Below are 11,877 nucleotides of genomic sequence, written 5' to 3'. Positions count from 1 at the left end.
GAAGGGTTAACCAAAAAAAAAAAAAGGAGTTTTTGAAGAGGTAGGATAATGCTATTGAAAGGTTTTCCCCAATTGCACTGATGTCCCTTCACTCATCTGGAGTATCTACTGTACACTGAGTATTGCAGCTGGCTCTGGGTGAAATGCCAGGAAAAAAAAAAACCACATTGTTTCTGCCTGTTTGAGAATGAGAGACAGGCCAATGACACATGAAATAAAGAGTAATACAAATAGCTAAAAGGGTCAGGAAACTGAAAATAAAGGGATTGGCCCCCTGGAGCGGAGACTGTCAGAAAGGTTACGGCACTGAAGGCAGAGGACGCAGAGACAAGAGGGATCGAGTACTTGTGCCAACGGGTGAGGCTGAGTCAGCCGCACTGGCCGAGGAGGACGCCACTCAAGTGGCTGTGGACCCCGTTACACTTAGGTTCGGGATAATGGCATTTGTAGTGAGAGAACTGAGACACAGAAAGCTTTTGTGCACTTCCTTATTGCGGATTAGACTGGATGTTCAGCATCAGCTAAAGCTCACTTTTGAAAGACCAGTTGGAAGCAAACAATCATGACAGTAACATGAACAATCAAGGAAGTGCTCTAAATCGACTAATTTGTGATTGGTTATTCTGCAATATGTACTCGTTCAGTCAGTGTCCAACTCTTTGCAACCCCATGGACTGTAGCCCGCCAGGGTCCTCCATCTATGGAATTTTCCAGGCAAGAATACTGAAGCAGGTTGCCATTTCCTACTCCAAGAGTCTTTCTAGTTATTCTAGGACTGATATTCATCAAAATAGTAGATTGAATCTAATGAATTCACTTGTGCTAAGTCGCTTCCGTCATGTCTGACCCTTTGCGACCCCATGGACTGTAGCCCACCAGGCTCCTCTGTCTATGGGATTTTTCAGCCAAGGATCCTGGAGTGTCCTTTTGCCATTTCCGTTTCCAGGGGATCTTCCTGACCCAGGGATTGAACCCACATCTCTTGTGTCTCCTGCACTGGCAGGCGGATTTTTACCACTGGCGCCACCATATTAATCAAAATAGTAGATTAAAACTAATGAATTCACTTGAGCTCCAACTAACTTCAAATGTTACTGAGTCACTGTAGCCATCCATGTCTCCAAATGATTCACCTTAAATAATTATAAGGCAAAACTATTACCTGAGATGTGATCAAATCCAGACACCTAAGACAGGAAACCTACAGATTCAAGGTTATTGACATATTCCATTCCTTATCATGACACTTGAAATCCTGAAGAAATAAGGACTTCTTATTCACAAGTTTATGGAATTCACTGGAGCCAAGGCTGACCTTGTAATCCCTGCAGTCAGTCTTCAGAGAGTTCTCACCCACAATATAACTGTTTGATAGCAGACTTGTCATTATAAGATCTGGACTTAGAGTCAAAATTTATGATCAGCACAATATTCATGATATGCACTGCAGTGTAACTTTAAGCTTTGATATAGCCTGACATTCACTGGAGGATATTTTTTGAAAGGCAAAACTTGGCTTTAGTTTAGGTCATTGGTGCTTTGTTATCTAAAACAGAAGAAAGCATTTATCAATGCATCAGTCAAGGTTTCAGGGACCTCAGAATGTAAAATTACTTAAGGGGACTCAGGGGAGCCATCCCAAACTGTCTACCTAAAATGACTTCAATGTTATTTTTATTTTTTACTGTGAATACTAAAGTTATCTGATTATAGTGACTTTGCCTTATACTTACTCAGGAACAGATTCATGACCCTGCTTTCAAGCTGAATTTAAACCTTAGAGAGATTCCAAAGTATAAATAGAGCATCATAATCAATACCACCCTTTTATAAGACTCTGGGAAATAAATTAGAAACTCCATTCTTCTAAAATGAAACATAAATGATATTTTCAAAACACAGTTTAAATGATGTATTCTGGCTGCATCTTCAGGGCTGTTTCCAAAACTCAGAAATTAAACTACAGCGTATTTTATTGAGAACACTGCATACTTTGGAATCGGTAGGAACACATGCTACAGCTTTTTATGTATCGTGTTCATGTTAATTTATTCATTTTACAAATATTTATTTAGCACTTATTATGCATCAAAGATCATGAGAGATGCCAGGACACAAAAGGAAATGGGAAGGAAAACTATTTTTGTCATAATTCATTTTCTCATTATCTCAAGATACTAACATTTTAGACTGTTCGGTCCACGATTCTTTTTTACCCCCACAGAATTTAAAGACTGTTTCGGTCAGAATCTAAATAAAGACTTCAGCTAAACATAGGGATGGTTAATCTAGGTTGATTATTAATAACAAGTTGGAAATAATTAACATGCTTCCCAACCATTTTAAGATTGGTGTTTCAAGTGTTGTTCAGTCACTCAGTCATGTCCCGCTGTTTGCAACGCCATGGACTGTGGCATGCCAGGTCTCCCTGTCCTTTGCCATCCCCCAGAGCTCACTCAAACTCATGTCCATCGAGTTGGTGATGCCATCCAACCATCTTGTCCTCTGTCATCTCCTTCTCCTCCTGCCCTCAATCTCTCCCAGCACCAGGGTCTTTTACAATGAGTCAGTTCTCATCAGGTGGACAAAGTATTGGAGTTTCAGCTTCAGCATCAGTCCTTCCAATGAATATTCAGGACTGATTTCCTTTAGGATGGATTGGTTAGATCTCCTTGCAGTCCAAGGGGCTCTCAAGAGTCTTCTCCAACACCACAGTTCAAAAGCATCAATTCCTCGGCGTTCAGCTTTCTTTATAGTTCAACTCTCACATCTGTACATGACTACTGGAAAAACCATAGCCTTGACTAGATGAACCTTTGTTAGCAAAATAGTCTCAGCTTGTTAATATGCTGTCTAGGTTGGTCATAACTTTTCTTCCAAGGAGCAAGCATCTTTTAATTTTATGGCTGCAATCCCCATCTGCAGTGATTTTGGAGCCCCCCAAAATAAAGTTTCTCACTGTTTCCATTGTTTCCCCATCTATCTGCCATGAAGTGATGGGACAAGATGCCATGATCTTAGTTTTCGGAATGTTGAGCTTTAAGCCAACTTTTTCACTCTCTTCTTTCACTTTCATCAAGAGGCGCTTTAGTTCTTCTTCACTTTCTGCCATAGTGTCATAGCATAGTTTGGAGCAAGTAGGCTACTATATTCAATTCTTGAGCTTCTTCGAAGAAATGTTTGCACCAGATTTCAGGATGCCATTAAAGAAAGTATAGAGGTAATGAAAGAGAATAAAAGGGCTGAAGGGAAGCCAGTTTCTATCTTGACTGCAGGAGTCAGGCAGAGGAAGACAGAGTGCAAATAAGGAGACACATGTGGCATCTTTGAAGACATTCATTTTTTAAGAGCTTGTAATATTCTGTAGAGAAACTGTGTTTCTCTACACATTAATCATATTAGAATCTTTGACAACCACATTAGTGTGAACATAAAAATCAGTATAAATTAAGTGGACAAAAGAAAGGGGAGGTGTTATTGTAATTCCTCTATGTGATTAGCAAAGCATGGATTTCTTCTTTTCTAGTGAGTGTGGACATGTTGTAAATACTATGGACAAAATACAGAAGACGAAAATGAACCAAGAGAAATATTTACGATGATCCTCGCTTTGGCTGCCTGTGAGAACTGCAAAACTGTGACTGTCTTACTGCCAATGAAGACAAAAAAGATAGCACAGCCTAGGGGGCTAAAACAAGTATTATGTTTGTCTCTATGATGATAGGTTTGTAGGCTGTGAAATATGTGGGCAAAAACATCTGAAAGCTTGTGAGTATAGGTCTGGACAGGAGGAGTAGGAAGGTTGGCTTAGAAAGGTAGATCTGGGAATGATCTGCAAGATGCTGCCGTTGTATCTGGAAGCCCGCAGGAGTCTGCCAAGGAGAGGGGGTTCTGGGAGCCATGTCACCCAGGAGTCAAGCCAAGCTGGAGGTGGTCCAGGACACGGGGATAGGAAGGCTGGGGTGAGACTGCAGAGGACACATTTCTGGAGCTTCAAGATTCAGTGTCTACACTAATCCTGCCCCTTCTTATGGCTAGACGCTTGCATTTTAGAAACTAGCAAGGAAACAACAGCAGCTAAACCAAAAACAAAAGAAGACAGATGCCTGCAAGAAGAGAGATATGCCCACAGAAAATGAAAATGTTACCACAGACCTGTGTGAATGGCAAGTATACCAGACACATTTAGTCACTTTAATTTATAAAAATTTTTTGCTCACGTTTTTTAATTCAAGAAATACATACATAATACCTTATATGCCTAGGCTTTGTGCTATAAGCTGAAGATACAAAGGGGTCGAAACCTTCTTCCTGCCTTCAAGGTGCTGCCAGACTAGTGGGGTTAATTGAAAAATCACACTGACACATGTGTAACTTCAAACTGTGATGGATGGAAGAAAAAAGGAAAGATGGAGGATGCTGAGAGGACATTCAATAGATCTAGTTTGTGGGGGAGCATAGTCCAGGAGAAGGTGTAAGTGGGGAAGGAATAAATACCAGGCAGAGGGGACATCAGATGTCTTGTTGGGAAAGAGGAGCTTAGAGCATAAGAAATACTGAGATAAAGTTGGTGGTGTTGGAGAAGACTCTTGAGAGTCCCTTGGACTGCAAGGAGATCCAACCAGCCCATTCTGAAGGAGATCAACCCTGGGATTTCTTTGGAAGGAATGATGCTAAAGCTGAAACTCCAGTACTTTGGTCACCTGATGCGAAAAGTTGACTCATTGGAAAAGACTCTGATGTTGGGAGGGATTGGGGGCAGGAGGAGAAGGGGATGACCGAGGATGAGATGGCTGGATGGCATCACTGATTCTATGGACATGTGTCTGAGTGAACTCCGGATGTTGGTGATGGACAGGGAGGCCTGGCGTGCTGCGATTCATGGGGTCGCAAAGAGTCAGACACGACTGAGCAACTGAACTGAACTGAAAGCCCAGTGAACAAGCTGCTCTATTTTTTTTTTATCTGAGATAATTTGATACAATATCTACTGTGCCACTTATAACTTATGTTTGATTCAAGTTTTAAGTGCATTTGCTTTCCCTGACATCATAGATTGATATTATGGATCAGCACTTCAGAATGGGATTTCCCTATCCTGGGCAGAGCACCTCAACTAATTTCCTGGTTAGCACAGGAAATGACTTTGAAGAGTCAGCAGTCTGGCTGAGAAACTAAAACCAATAAAGCAACATTAAGCAGGGACCAGAAATAGGCATAATAAAGGACTAAATGGTGAATTACATGTCAATTGTGGCTACAGGATTTCATAATGGAAAATACAGGGAGGGCTCAAGGAGGAGTCCTCTGAACTGGGCTTTGAAGGATGGGTAGGATTTGTCTTGAAAGAGAAGGAGAAAAGCTTTACTCGTATGAGAAATGACATGAAGATTAGACTAAAAATGGCATCTGTGAGGTCTGGTAAGATAACCAGGGCTCTCACAAATAAATGGTATACATTCCACAGTTGTGGGAGCTAACACTCCAGATCAAGGAGAACTTGGAAACATGGGACGAGGAGCTCATATTTTAAGCTGGGTCCTGGTGATTTGCCTCTACAATTTGAAGGGTGAGGTCTAATAGAGGCAGCTAACCTTCCTGACTTAGAGGACCACTGGAGCCCAGAAGAGGTGGAGGGGGACCAGTGTCCCTTCTCACACAACAGCTGATGAAGGGCCAGCTGTGCCCAAACTCCATCCACTCCAGTGGAAATATTCCACCACACCAGCAGCCAACAGCCTGTCCCAGCACTGAACACCAAACTAGAGCTGTTCCTCTGCTTGCAAGGCTATTAGCCATGATTCTAACACTCAGCCTGATCTAACTTAAGCGGTATGCTTAAGACTCAGCAGTTGTCTAGTTTAAGTGCATGTTAAATAAAAGCTAGAAACAGCTCTTACCTCAGAACACAGCACATGATAAGTGGCAATAAATAAACGGTATGGCCTCTTTTTTCACAGTAACCAGCACACCCTAATTTCTCTATCCCAACTTGGATTTTCTTTCTACAATTTAAATGCTATCATGCACTTTATTTTTCTAAACTGCTTCTGGCTTTTGAACAGCCACAGCAGATGGTTGCTGGGTCTAAGCTGTAGCACTAGCCTCACCTGGGAGCCTGTTAAATATGCAGGTTCTCCTGGTGCTCCCCGCCCCACCCCCCATGCAGCCCTGCTTAACCAGAAACCCTGTGAGGGAGAGTGGGGAGGGCCCTGAGGGCTGTGGTTTAAAGAGCCATCCAGGTGATTCTCCAGCGTGCTAAAGGGGAGAATGACTCACCTACGGTATGCAACCACGGCTCCTTAGAATATCTTACAAGGTTCTTTATGGTCTGTTCCTAACGCACTTCCCCAGCCGTGTTCAGCCTTAGCTCTGGCCCACAGCCCAAGCCCCACACTGAGGATTATAGGCAATGTACAACTTTCAGAGCCGCCTGACCGCACCGAACCCTGTAAAGCACCCGTGCTTTTGTACGGTCATTCCTAGGATCTTGTGTGATGGCACTGCACTCATTTTGGCAAACTCCACCTTTTCTTCCAAGCCCATCCTCAACATTCCTCAGCGGAGCCCAGCACTTACTCCCTCCTCGGTCCCAAAGCCCTTTGTTTCTCCTGCTAATGTTACACTATTACAATGAACTGAAGGCTCTGTTTCTGTGTCTGTCTAGGCTCAGGACAGAAATTTTGTTGCAGTCAATGCTGAATACTTACCCACCTCAGACAGTCATCAGAAGCTGGACTCCAGTCCCAGTTCTGCTGACCGGCTGGTGCCCTGGGGCACAGGGCTTGGCTCTGACTCCTGCATCCCTATTTCTGCATCTGTGAAACAAAGGGGCAGATTAAATAGCTCCCCGGGGCTTTAAACTAGGACTCCACATTTCTAAGATGCAGCCTGGTGATTTTTAGGCAGTCTGAAGTTTGAGAACCACTGTTTATAGCCTCCTTACCTATATAAAATTAAAACACCTCCAGCTACGTCATATTTAGGAAAATTTCATCTTTAGTTCTTGCTACTTCAAATAATTCAGACTCCTATATCGCTGCCTACTAAGCAAACCATAATAAGCCAAATTGCTTCTTGGACTTTTGGCTAAGAACAAGCATAATAAGGGGTTTCCCTGGTGGCTCAGACAGTAAAGAATAGGTCTGCAATGCCAGAGGTCTGAGTTTGATCCCTGGGTCAGGAAGATCCTCTGGAGAAGGGAATGGCAATCCCAAGGACAGAGGAGCCTGGTGACCTGCAGTCCATGTGGTCAAAAAGAGTCAGACATGACTGAGTGACTGACCGAACAAGCATAATAAGGAATGTTGTATCTATCATCAGCTGTACTAACTTAAGGAACTTTCTCCTGATTTCACAAGTCTGTGGAGGCCCAGCAAAGAGTTACCAGTGACTTGGAGAAGCAGCTGAAGTAAGGTCTGGGAAGGAAGTGGGAAATTTAAAAAAATATATTAATATATGCTACAGTCCATAGAGTAGCAAAGAATCGGACACAACTGAAGTAAATTAGCAGGCATGCATGTTGGACACATTTCTGTTTGACCAAACAAATTTAAAAAAAATTTAACAATTCAGTAATCACATACTCAAATAATCAAATCCATTCCCAATTAAAGATAAAAAGCCATAGCCTTTCCTGCCCCAATTTCTCAGGAGCTGGTTGTTGTAGTTTTTATAAAGTGGTAAGATTCCAGGAATGTGCCTATCTGAATATTCTTTTTCTTATCAGCAATGGCTGATTCAGGGGCAAAGACAGGCCACCCACAGTACCTCGAAACCACAGTTTGCTACCAGCAATGATTTGGTTAACCTTTGATTAAACATAGGAATTTAAAGCATGAAAAGGTCTGGAACCCAACACAACCTTTTGACACGATGCTGTCTGTCATTAATGATAATCCACCATTAGATGTTCAGCTTTGAAAATGGAATTAGACGACTCCAGTTTGCAGCCCTAACCCTGTAGTACTGTAAACTGAACCCTGCTGGGTTTGGAGACTTCCTGATTTACTGCCTCGCCTTTTAACTGTTTTCAGGCAAATGGGAGTTGGGGGCAGAGTAAAAGAGACCAGGGATCAAGTGAGTACAAACAAGGCGTCTCAACGACCATCAAGGGAAGTGACTTTTGGCTTCAATAAGTCACCAGGTCAAAAGAGCTTTATTCCCAAGTTGATTTAATCTTCCCTCTTTTCTTTCTTTCTTTTAAACTAGGTGTAAGAATTTCCTTGCTGGGACATCATGCAAGAAATATTTGGTATCCTTTTTCACTTCCTTTTAAAAACAACAGCAATAATGTTCGAGTTCCCTGGGGTCCCTCCTAAGTCTGAAAGATTTTTTTTTCCTCTTTAGCCACAGTGCATTGCTGTGTCTGAAGGTTCTACATCTCATTTCACACGTAATGCGACGTTCAGAGCAGGGTTCCAATATATGTCTAAACAGCTTGTAGAATGAACAAATGACCCCATCTGCCTTCTAGTTCCAGGACTGTGGTTTGCACATTAAAGCAAGTTTTAGACAACAATAATATTATAGGCAGTTTACCCAGACCTCTTCCTGTTAGCTGCTGCTGCTGCTGCTGTCGCTTCAGTCATGTCCGACTGTGCGACCCCAGAGATGGCAGCCCACCAGGCTCCCCCATCCCTGGGATTCTCCAGGCAAGAACACTGGAGTGGGTTGCCATTTCCTTCTCCAATGCATGAAAGTGAAAAGTGAAAGTGAAGTCGCTCTGTCGTGTCCGACTCTTTGCGACCCCATGCACTGCAGCCCACCAGGCTCCCACGTCCCTGGGACTCTCCAGGCAAGAACACTGGAGGAGTGGGGTGCCATTGCCTTCTCCGTTCCTGTTAACTGTTGACTTGTTCTCAGGTTCACTTTTCTGGCTCTTGACATCATGGCCACCCCGCTCGACTCCCACCTGGTAGATTTGGCTAATTGGAGGTTAGCATCTTGCCCAGCTGTAGCTGGTGAAACGGTGATTTCTACGTCAAGGCTCCTTCTTCAGTCCCTACCATGAGAAACCCCTCAGGAGGATTGCAGTTCACCCTCCCTGCCCCTGAGAGGAGAGATTTGGACATCATTTTTCATCTGTCTAAGTGTGAAGGACTAAAATAAGTTGTATTTTCTCTGGGTCTCAGAGGCAGGGATGGTTTGACATAATTTAATCATTTTATTCTCTTCACCAAATGTAATGACGTTGTTATCACTGCCATTCTAAAGCTTGCCAAACTGTAGTAACCTCCACAAAATTTGTTTCAAATAAAGGGATGTGACACAACCACTAAGGCCACTACATCAGCCTTACTTTGGGAATCCGGAGGCTATTTTACATTAAATTAGCCAATCACTGTATGGAGACACTTTATTTGACAAACACATATGGCACTTGAGCCTCCGGGGTGGCACTCATGGTAAAGAACCTGCCTGCCAATGCAGGAGATATAAGAGACTTGGGTTTGGATCCCTGTGGTGGGGAGATCCTCCGGAGGAGGGCATAGTAACCTACTCCAGTATTGCCGGGAGGATCCCATGGACAGAGGAGCCTGGTGGGCTATAGTCTATAGGGTCGCAAAGAGTAGGACACGACTGAAGCAACTTACCATAAAATAGCACTGCTTTATGTGCTTTTTTTATCTACCTTCCAAAATGTAAGAGGTAGATACTATTATTAGCTCAAAATGAGGAAAGTGAGACAGAGAATTAAGTAACTTACCCAAGTTACTTTAGTAACGAATGGTAGAGTTCAGATTCAAATCCAGAGAATTCCAGCTACAAGGTCTGTGCTCATAACCACTTCATTTGACTCCATCTGGTATTTCTCAAAAAAACCTTAAGCTAAAAGTAAATGATAATTTAATGATGTCATTAAATATCAATGAGGCAAGGAATAAAATAACTGATTTTATTAATAATAATAGATAATAAGATAAATAGAAGATAATCTCTCCTATTACTTGATAGTATGATCTATGTTCTGGTATATATTATGCCATACACAGTTTAGATATTCTTTTAAAAATGAGATTATATTTTTTATTATGATAAATAGGTACTATAACATTAGTGTTTGTTTCTTTTTTATTGTGATATATACATATATTTATATATGTAATAAAGTTTGCCATTTTAACCATTTTAAGTGTACGATTCAGTGGCATTATTTTCACAGTGTGTGAAACCATCAAGATCTTCAGAATTATTCATTACCTTAAGAAGATACTCTCTACCTATTAAGCAATAATTCCCTATTATTCCTTGCTGCAACCACCAATCTCCTTTGTGTTTCCATGAATGTGCCTATTCTAAATATTTCTTATAAGTAAAATTATATAGTGTTTATCCTTTTGTGTTTGGCTTATTTCTCTTAGCATATTTTCAAAGTTTATCCATATTGGAGTAGGTTTGAGAACTTTATTCCTTTTTAAGACTGAATAATATTCCACTGTATGTATATACAACATTTTGTCTCTCTATTTATCTGCTGATAGAGCCTTAGGCTATTTCCTCTTTTCAACTGTTGTGAATAATGCCTGAATAAACATTGACATACATGCTTCTGCTGGAGTCCCTGTTTTTTAACCTTTTGTAACTGCTAGATGGAATGGTACTTCTCTAGTTTGAGCTTTTTGAGGGATGGCCAACAGTTTTCAATAGCAACTGTATATTTTACATCTCCAACAATAATGCACATGGGTTCTAATTTCTCCATATTTCAGGAACCCTTGTTACTTTCTGGATTTCGTTTGTTTGATAATAGTCATCCTAGTGGGTATGAAGTGATACTTCACTGTGAATTTGATTTGTACTGTGCTAATGAATAATGTTCAGATCTTTTGGTCATTTATATATCTTCTTTCAAGAAATATCTATTCAAGTCTCTCCATGTTCTCTTAGTTGGGATGTTTATCTCTCTATTGTTGTATGAGTTTTTTTCTTTAATACATATTCTGGGTATTAAACCTTTGTTAGACTTAAGATTTTCAATTATTTTTTGCCATTGCATGGGTTGTCTTTTTACTCTCTTGATATGATGTACAAAAGACTTTTTCTATTTTAATGAAGTCAAATTTATCTAGTTTTTGTTGTTGTTGTTGCCTGTGTTTTTAACATTATTTTTAAGGAACAACTGCCAAACTAAAGGTTGTGAAGATTTGCCATGTTTTCACCTAAGACTTTAACAGTTTTAACTCTTAAATTTAGGTTTTAATCCATTTTGATGTAGTTTTTGTATCTGATGTAAAGTAAGGATCTAACTTCATTTTTCTTAATTGTGGATTTCCAGTTTTCCCAGCACTACCTGTTGAAGAGACTATTCCTTCCCCCTTGAATGGTTTTGGCAAGTTTTGGGGAAAATCATTTGACCAGATGTGCAAGAGTTTGTTTCCTGGGCCCTCTGTTATATTCCCTTGGTTTATATGTTTATCCTTATGCCAGTTTCACACTTTTATTTTTAATTACTGTAAAGAGCTAATATTTATATAACTATATTCCAGTCAGCCACTGTAAGATCAGAAGGTCAGCAGTTTTGTGCCGGGGTCCAGCCCCGGTGGATCCAGGGAATTCAAAGGTGGGGATGGAGTCGGTGTCTTTGGAAAAATATATATTTAATTACAGATATATAGAGATTAGAAATGGATAGTGTAGTAGGAAGATAAGTGGAGAAAAAGAGGCTGAATAACTTGGATTACGTGGAATAGCATCCATGCTCCAGATGGGAATTCAGCCAGAAAAATGGGAGCAAGAAAGAAGCGACATGGGGGAATCAGTCTTTCCAGAAACTGATCCGATTTCTTTATTTTTGGGTTTGCTTATATACGTTTTGTTACACATAGGGATGAATACAGAGTCACGCGGGAGTCAGCAGTCCTGACCTTTATCAAA

Source organism: Budorcas taxicolor, chromosome 14 (genome assembly GCF_023091745.1).
Source record: "Budorcas taxicolor isolate Tak-1 chromosome 14, Takin1.1, whole genome shotgun sequence".
NCBI lineage: Eukaryota > Metazoa > Chordata > Mammalia > Artiodactyla > Bovidae > Budorcas > Budorcas taxicolor.
This window is presented reverse-complemented; position numbering follows the sequence as displayed.